The sequence below is a fragment of the Dipodomys merriami genome, unplaced genomic scaffold, assembly GCF_024711535.1.
Source record: "Dipodomys merriami isolate MVZ:Mamm:240054 unplaced genomic scaffold, mDipMer1.0.p SCAF_4, whole genome shotgun sequence".
Lineage (NCBI taxonomy): Eukaryota > Metazoa > Chordata > Mammalia > Rodentia > Heteromyidae > Dipodomys > Dipodomys merriami.
In genome coordinates, this window is record NW_027205603.1 from 32,365,150 (window position 1) to 32,372,601 (window position 7,452).

At 38.3% G+C, this 7,452-nt stretch overlaps 1 non-coding gene across 1 annotated transcript; it reads left to right on the top strand.

Annotated features, from left to right (window-relative positions):
• The first annotated feature begins 5,833 nt into the window (after positions 1-5,833).
• On the top strand, positions 5,834-5,898 carry LOC138806381 (small nucleolar RNA SNORD36). Its single transcript, XR_011365830.1, has one exon. It is a non-coding gene; the product is annotated as a small nucleolar RNA SNORD36 (small nucleolar RNA).
• Positions 5,899-7,452: the final 1,554 nt, after the last annotated feature.

Consider the following 7,452-nt stretch of genomic DNA (forward strand, 5'->3'; position numbering starts at 1 on the left):
AAGCCAGCCTGGGCAGAAAAGGCCATGAGACTCTTATCTCCAATTAGCCACAAAAAGCTGGAAGTAGAGATGTGGCTCAATGTAAAGCACTAACCTTCACTATAAAAGCTCCCAAGCCCAGAATTCAAGCCTCAGGACCATTAAAAAAAGACAAAGAGGAGTATTATTTAGTCATAAAAAAAGAATGCAGTTGTGTTATTTACACAAGAATGGATAGAACTAGCAACCATGTTAAAATAATATTAAGAAAATCAACAACTCCATGTTCTCTGTCACATATGAACTCTAGTCCTTAAAATGAATGATATGGATGACATTAATCAAGATATATTATATTCATAAACTACTTTGTTACATGGCAACACCTTTGTAAAACTACTTAAAGATAATGAAATGAAAAAAATACGTGGAAATATAAAAAATGAAACAGATTGTATTCTCAAAGTCAAATAAAGTGGTAGTGAGTCTGAAAAAATAGAACAGAACAAAGAAAACTATTAAAATAACAAAGGAGAAGAAGGAAAGTGATGGAAAGGGTGACTGATCAGAAATATATATATATAATGAAAATGACAAAATGATATTCATTTGCATAACTAATTTAAGCTAAGAAAGTGGGGGAAGTGGAATTAAAAAGCTATGCTTGAGTGAAGGTGGTAAATTAATTCATTAGGCCAATTAATTCATTACCTAGGTAGAAATGGAAGGCAAAAACTTAGGAAAGAAAACAGAAAAGGCTTCTGTTCTTTGTTAGTATAAAAGGTAAAGAAATATATACACAGGAATAATATTGAGGTTATTCAGCCTTGGACCAGGTGTTTTCTTGGCCAAAGTGAGAGTCAAATGGCAGTAGTTCCAAATCAGTCTCAGTCAATTTCAAAGCCAGATAACTTATTATAGTCAAAAATAAAACTGAGGCAAGCATGTCACGTCATTGGAGAACTCTGTCTCTCTTTCTCTCTCTTCCTTACTCTGTCTCTCTCTGTGTGTCTCTGTGTCTCTCTCTCTCTTCTCTCCTTAGATTTATGTTTAGCTTTGACAATGAAGGATAATTCACAGGGTTCCATAAAGTGGAAGAGTAGGTCCCTGGCATAATAAGCAGAGATGCGAAGAGAGATTTGTTTATTGTATTCTTGTTAACTCATATCAGCTGATCTAATACTTGGGTCACGGAAGGGGGTTAAAGGAGGACAATGTTGGAGGCCTAGGAAATGAGAGAAGTAAAAAGAGATTTCTAAAGAAAATGTAAGGAATAGCCTGTTTCAAATTCTCTACCATATCAATCAATAAAATCAAAGTGCAATTTTTCTAGATGATTTAAATCTTGTCTTTAAATTTTCTTTCCTAGTGTGTTAGGAAATGAATGAAAACAAGGGCTGAAAATTTCATCTTTTTTAAGCAAATGAAGTTAACCATTTGTATAAAATAATCAAATAGTAAGATATTTAGCCCTCTATTAGTGTCCATTTTGTATAACACTGTACTTCTGAAGATTTTTGCGTTCAATAAAAAGATCTGGAATTTAAATCTCATTACATTTGGAACATGTGGGCTCTTGGTCCCTCTTGTGGACACTTGCCACATTACATATCTTTTGCTTTTTTTGTGTGTTTTTTTCTCATTGGCCAAGAGGTACTTTGTGAAGCCAAGAATAAAGTAATCTTAATTAAAAAACAGCTAGTATCCTAAAAAAAAAAAAAACAACTTCGCATGATCAAAAATGTGTGTATCTAGTGATACTGAGAAACCTACATATTCAGCAGAATTTATTGTGGTTTTTTTTTTTTTTTTGGTTTGTTTGTTTTTTTAAAGCAAGACCAAGTTAGGCATGATGTGACACATGCCTATAATCTCAGCTACTCATAGGCTGAGGTGGGAGAATTACTTAAACCCAAGGGTTCAAAACCTATGTGGGAAATAAGTGAGAACTCACCTCAAATACTAAGAACGATCAATAATGATAAATAACAACAACAAGCTAATTATGTTGTAAGGTGAGAAATCAGAGAAGCCACATTTTGAAGGATCGAATCTTGGGATCTTTATTAAAAAGCTGGCGACTGCATGGTGGACACCTATCTCAAAGAGCAGAAGCCAGCACACACACTTAACACTTTTGGAAAACTGCCATGAAGGCCAGAGAGGAAAGAAAGAACAAAAACAATACCAACACACCAGTTCAGCTCCAATGGAGACGGGAGAAGAACCAGGAGACTAGAGACAGGACACGAATACTGAGCTGGTCTGGTCCTAAATAGAGTCAGTTCAGGGGGCATGATCACAGGAAACTCCCAGTCCCAGGCACTGGACCGACAGGTTTAGGAACCTGTCAGCCAAGTGCCCACCTCTGCCTCCAGGGATTCAGGCACGCCCATCAACTGAAGCCCTGGGAGGGAGGGGCTTCATCTTACCCCACCATGAAGACAACATGCCAAATCCTACCATCTACCTTGGGGCCATGATGGCACTGGCAGACCCCATCTCCCTATTTCAATAACAGTCTTTGGTGGGCAGTCAGGATGACTTATTAATAATTGTTTTGTAAAATGTTTGTTCCGACTGATAAAAGATTAGACATTTAAATTGGGCAGCTAAGTAAGGAGAAATCCCACCCACATCCTAGAATAGCCTGGCACCACAGAGACAGACCATAAAAAAATTTTGTGTAAAATGGAGCACATTCCAATAAACACTGTGAACCCAACATGCTGAGCCCTTCCTGGGATCTTGTACATATTTAAAGGAGAAATTTGTAGAGCCTTTCATAGAAAATGGTAATAAGCCTGAGTTCTTTGTTCCTATGTGATTTGTGATATGTATAGACTTTGTGGAACTTTTGTAGACGTTGTTATCCTCAAATTCCTAAGTTCAAAATATCTAGTCTCCAAGATACTAACATTCAAAAGTAGAGACTTCGGAGGTAATCTTATCCCTATTCATGAAATCATTAGTGTTTTTATTAGAGTAAGCATGAGAGTCTTCTTTGTCTCTGCCTCTCTGTCTCTCGTTCTCAAGCTTGCTCTCTCTCTGTCTCTCACCTTACAATATGAAGACAGAAGACAGATAATTAGCAAGTTGGAAGTGGGCCCTTGCCAGGACTCAGCAATGCTGGCATCCTCATGCTTCACTTCTAGCCTCCAGCACTAGTATAAGACAAATACAAATATATCTGTGGTTTTAAGCTTCTTGGTCTGTGGCACTTTGTTATTGTAGATAACTAATACAATAACTCTAGATCATTCGCTGAAAAATAGTTCTTAGGTCTAAAGAGACAACTAGAAGTAGGCACCAATGTTAGCATGTGAAATGCCATGGTCCTTAACTTAAGGGATCTGGAAATCTGTAAAGCCACTGGATGAACACTATTGGAAGTAGTTGAAGGAGGAAAATATATTGTTTCCTAATCCTTTTTTTTAAATTAACAAGAACAATACAGGAAATAATGTCATGAGCCCAATTCACGGATAGAAGTTCAGGTTTCTATCTTCCTAGACCTGTGCTGCTTCTAAACCAATAATGACATGGGTAATCTAAATACAAAGAGGAGAGAAGGACTCTGCAGGGCCACTGTGTGGAGGTGAGTGAGAGGGCAGAGCAACCACCCTCTAGACAGGAACCCAGGCTCAGGCCTGTGCCTAGTCTTCCACTTCTTCTGAAATTGATCTCTCTCAGCCATTCTGTTCTGAGCCATTAGGTGAGATTGGAGTACAGTCCTTTATTACCTTCTGCCTCTTAGCTTCCAAAGAGCTTTTCAATTCCCTGTGTGTTACTCGACAAGTCTATACTTAGATACAAGTGAACAGAAACGCAATCATGCAATTTAGGTGACTGTTGCTCTGTCTTTATTTCTATAGAAATTCTCTCTGGTCTTTTTCTTTTGTCTAAACAAAAATCATAAGCAAAGACAAAGAGGGTAACATCTTGCACAACTGAGAAATGGAAAGTAAGCAAAGAGAAAGAGGAAGGCGTTATCTCTGAACAGCCAAAAATAGACAGTGCAATGTCTGTGTGTAAGATTAATGGTTGCTTGCATAATTCTGAAACTGTTCACTGAGAATAAGACTAGCTTCTTTTACTGCTGTGAAAAAGAAAAATTCAATGGTTTCACTGGGTATCAGATATCATTTGTCACAAATTTAGAATAAGAATGAAAGAATCATTTACTACCACGAGTACTCTGAAAACACACACACACACACACACACACACACACACACACACACACACACACACACACACACACACACACACACACACACACTCCCTTCCTCTGAATTTGTGAATTACACTGAGATTGTCATTGGCACTGCTAACTGAGACTTCCCATCCTCTGGCTGTCCTCTTGGTAGAACTTTATTTCCCCAAAGCCCACAATGTTAGGCCCAGTCATGAAATTTGCTTTGGCCATGGAAATGTGAATGGAGTTATCTGTGTCACTTCTAGTCAAAAGCTTTAGGTCTGGGCATGGTTGGCCAATTTTTCTTCCTCTATTCCAGAGGAAGAAAAGTGGTGTTGGTTCTTACAATTAAAAAGATTAACATAGGCAGACTGTCCCATCAAGTCATCTTTATCTCTGTAAGCAAATCTTCAAATTAGGTATTACCCTAGCCTGGGTAATACCCAATACCCTGACTGATGCATACTCACTCCCTAGCTGCATACATAGAAGACCACAATATTGCTCTTCAGTGGCTGTCCAATCTTATACATGGTCATAAAACCATAGAAGATACATTTTCCAAGCCTATGAAAATTAAGGCCTTTGTTCTGATAGGCTGATCTGTTCATTCATGGCCTATAAAAGGAACAGCTGTACGGTTCATGCAATTACTATAAACAGAAGAGGCAATTATAACAGGAGTAATAGAGTTCCACTTAACAGTGGGTTTGCTTTTTGCAGTTTCAGTCACCTGCATTTAACTGCTGACCAAAACTGTTAAGTGGGAAATTTCAGAAATAAATAGTTTTAAGCTGTTTAAGTCTGATTAGCATGAGATGATCTTGCATCATGGCACCTGCCCATTAGTCACTAAGTAATCATTTAGGTTATCTGATCAACTGTCAGTGTTTCTCAGAGCTTGTGTTCAAATTGTCATTATTTTTCTTAACAAAGCCATCAAAGTATAAGAGTTGTTCTGGCAATTTGGATATGCCAAAGAGAGGCCAAAAAGAGGTTCCTTTAAGTGAAGAGCTGAAAGTACAATGGATTATTTTTGGAGAGAAAAAGAAAAGGAGAGGGATGAAAACAAGGAGATGAAGAGAGACCACATACAAATAAAATTAATTGCAATGTATTGTATTATTCTATTACTGTTACTATTTTAGTATGCTTAATTTATAAATTTAAATTTATTTATATACAGAGATAGCACATTCTGTGGTTGCAGAAATCCATTTGGAATGTATTTCCCATGAATACAGGAGCCATGGTATTTATCAGGGGGTCAATAAACCTATTTGCCTCAGTAGATTATCAGTGACTTTGCATGCAAGTTCCAAGCTATCACAATTACCCATAGTCAAAATTCTACTAAATTCTTTTTTGTTTTGTTTTGTTTTTGGGGTCTGGTCGTGGGGCCTGAACTCTGGGCCTGGCCGCTGTCCCTCAGCTCAAGGCTCAAGGCTAGCGCTCTACCACTTGAGCCACAGCGCCACTTCTGGCTTTTTTCTTTTTGCTTATGTGGTGCTGAGAAAACGAACCCAGGGCCTCATGCATGCAAGGCACGCACTCTATCACTGAGCCACCTTCCCAGCCCCAAAATTCTACTAAATTTTGTTTTTAATTTTTATTAGAGTTCTGAGAGTATGGACCAAATGTTAATATTATTTCCTATGCCAATGATGGCTAAGAATTTCTTCACCTGAATAAACCATGTGGCCATACTGTATCTGAGGCAAATTTTTTTTAAAGGAGTATTGCCTAGCAAGTTGCTGCATTTAAATCTCAGTATGATCTCACTCCACCCCACCAAAAAAAATGCTAGTAGAGGTGCTTTTGATTCTGTATTCTTTTATGTCAGTGACAGAACATTAGAACCAGAATATATAATAAAGCCAGGCACCAGTGGCTTATGCATATAATCCTAGCTACTCAGGAGGCTGAGATCTGAGGATCATGGTTCAAAGCCAGCCCAGGCCGGAAGCTCCATGAGACTTTTTATTTATTTTTTTTTTTGGTTGGTCATGGGGTTTTGAACTCTAGACCTGGGCACTGCCCCTGCACTCTTCAGCTCAAGGGAGCACTCTACCACTTAAGCCACAACACCACTTCCAGTTTTCTGGTGATTTATTGGAGAAAAGAGTCTCATGGACTTTTCCTGCCCGGGCTGGCTTTGAACCTGGATCCTCAGATCTCAGCCCTGTGAGTAGCTGGGATTACAGGCGTGAGCCACAGATGCCTGGCCCGTGAGACTCCTATCTCCAACTAACCACCAGAAAACCAGGAGTGGCACTGTGGCTCAGTGATAGAGCCACTGAGCTGAAGACTTCAGGGACAACGCCCAGGGCCAGAGTTCAAGCCCCATGATTGACCTATTCATGATTGAGCTATTCATACTACCTAGAGATACTTCTAGATTTGTACTTAGGAATCTCTTGATTACTAAGATCTTGATATTAGTGGCTTTAAACTCTCCTTTGGAAAGTTAAATGTACATTTCTAGATTTTGCAAACATCCTGTGCAGGAACTGGGGTGGAACTGTGGACTACGTTCTCAAAGTTCCTTTGGGCTGTGAGCTCCAGTCTCTACTGCATTTGTACTTTCTGCTCTTCATACTATAGCTGTTCCTCTGTCTTCACTCTTTAACTCATATGTGAACTCATTCCTTACATACTTTTTAGGATGTAAGTTGGCCATATTTAATGAGATTTTCTATTATATTTAAATATTATATAAATGCTTACTTGTTTTTAAAAACATTTGTTTTTAAGTTGTTCCATTCTTAGAGGAAAATAGCCTTAAAGCATATAGGAGAAAAGAAGAATGGCTGAAAACTCAGTATTTACTTAAAATAAAAACAAAAAAAAAACCAAATGTATACTCAAAGAAGGTAAAAGAAAACAGGGGACTTTTTCTTCAAATCTTTGTCCCATCCTGTCTCCCTAACTCCACTCATTTTGAGACACTGATTCACTATCAATACTGGAGGGGGGGGGGGGGTGAGTAAAATCATGTAATACTCTGATAACCAGAAGTAATCATTTGACAAAAATCAGCTTTGAGTCTTAATGCAAGTTCTTAGTAACAGGAATAAAAATGTTTTGTGTAATCTGTAAAGGGAAAGTATGAAGACCGTATAAGAAGTTAACTCAGTAGTAAAACACTTGCTTAGCATGCGGTAGTTCCTGGGTTCTGACCCAACACTGCAAAAACAAAATCACGTACCAAATACCACATTCAAGGAGAAACCATCAAAAGCTTTCTCTTCCATCAAGGAGTGAGACAAGGATAC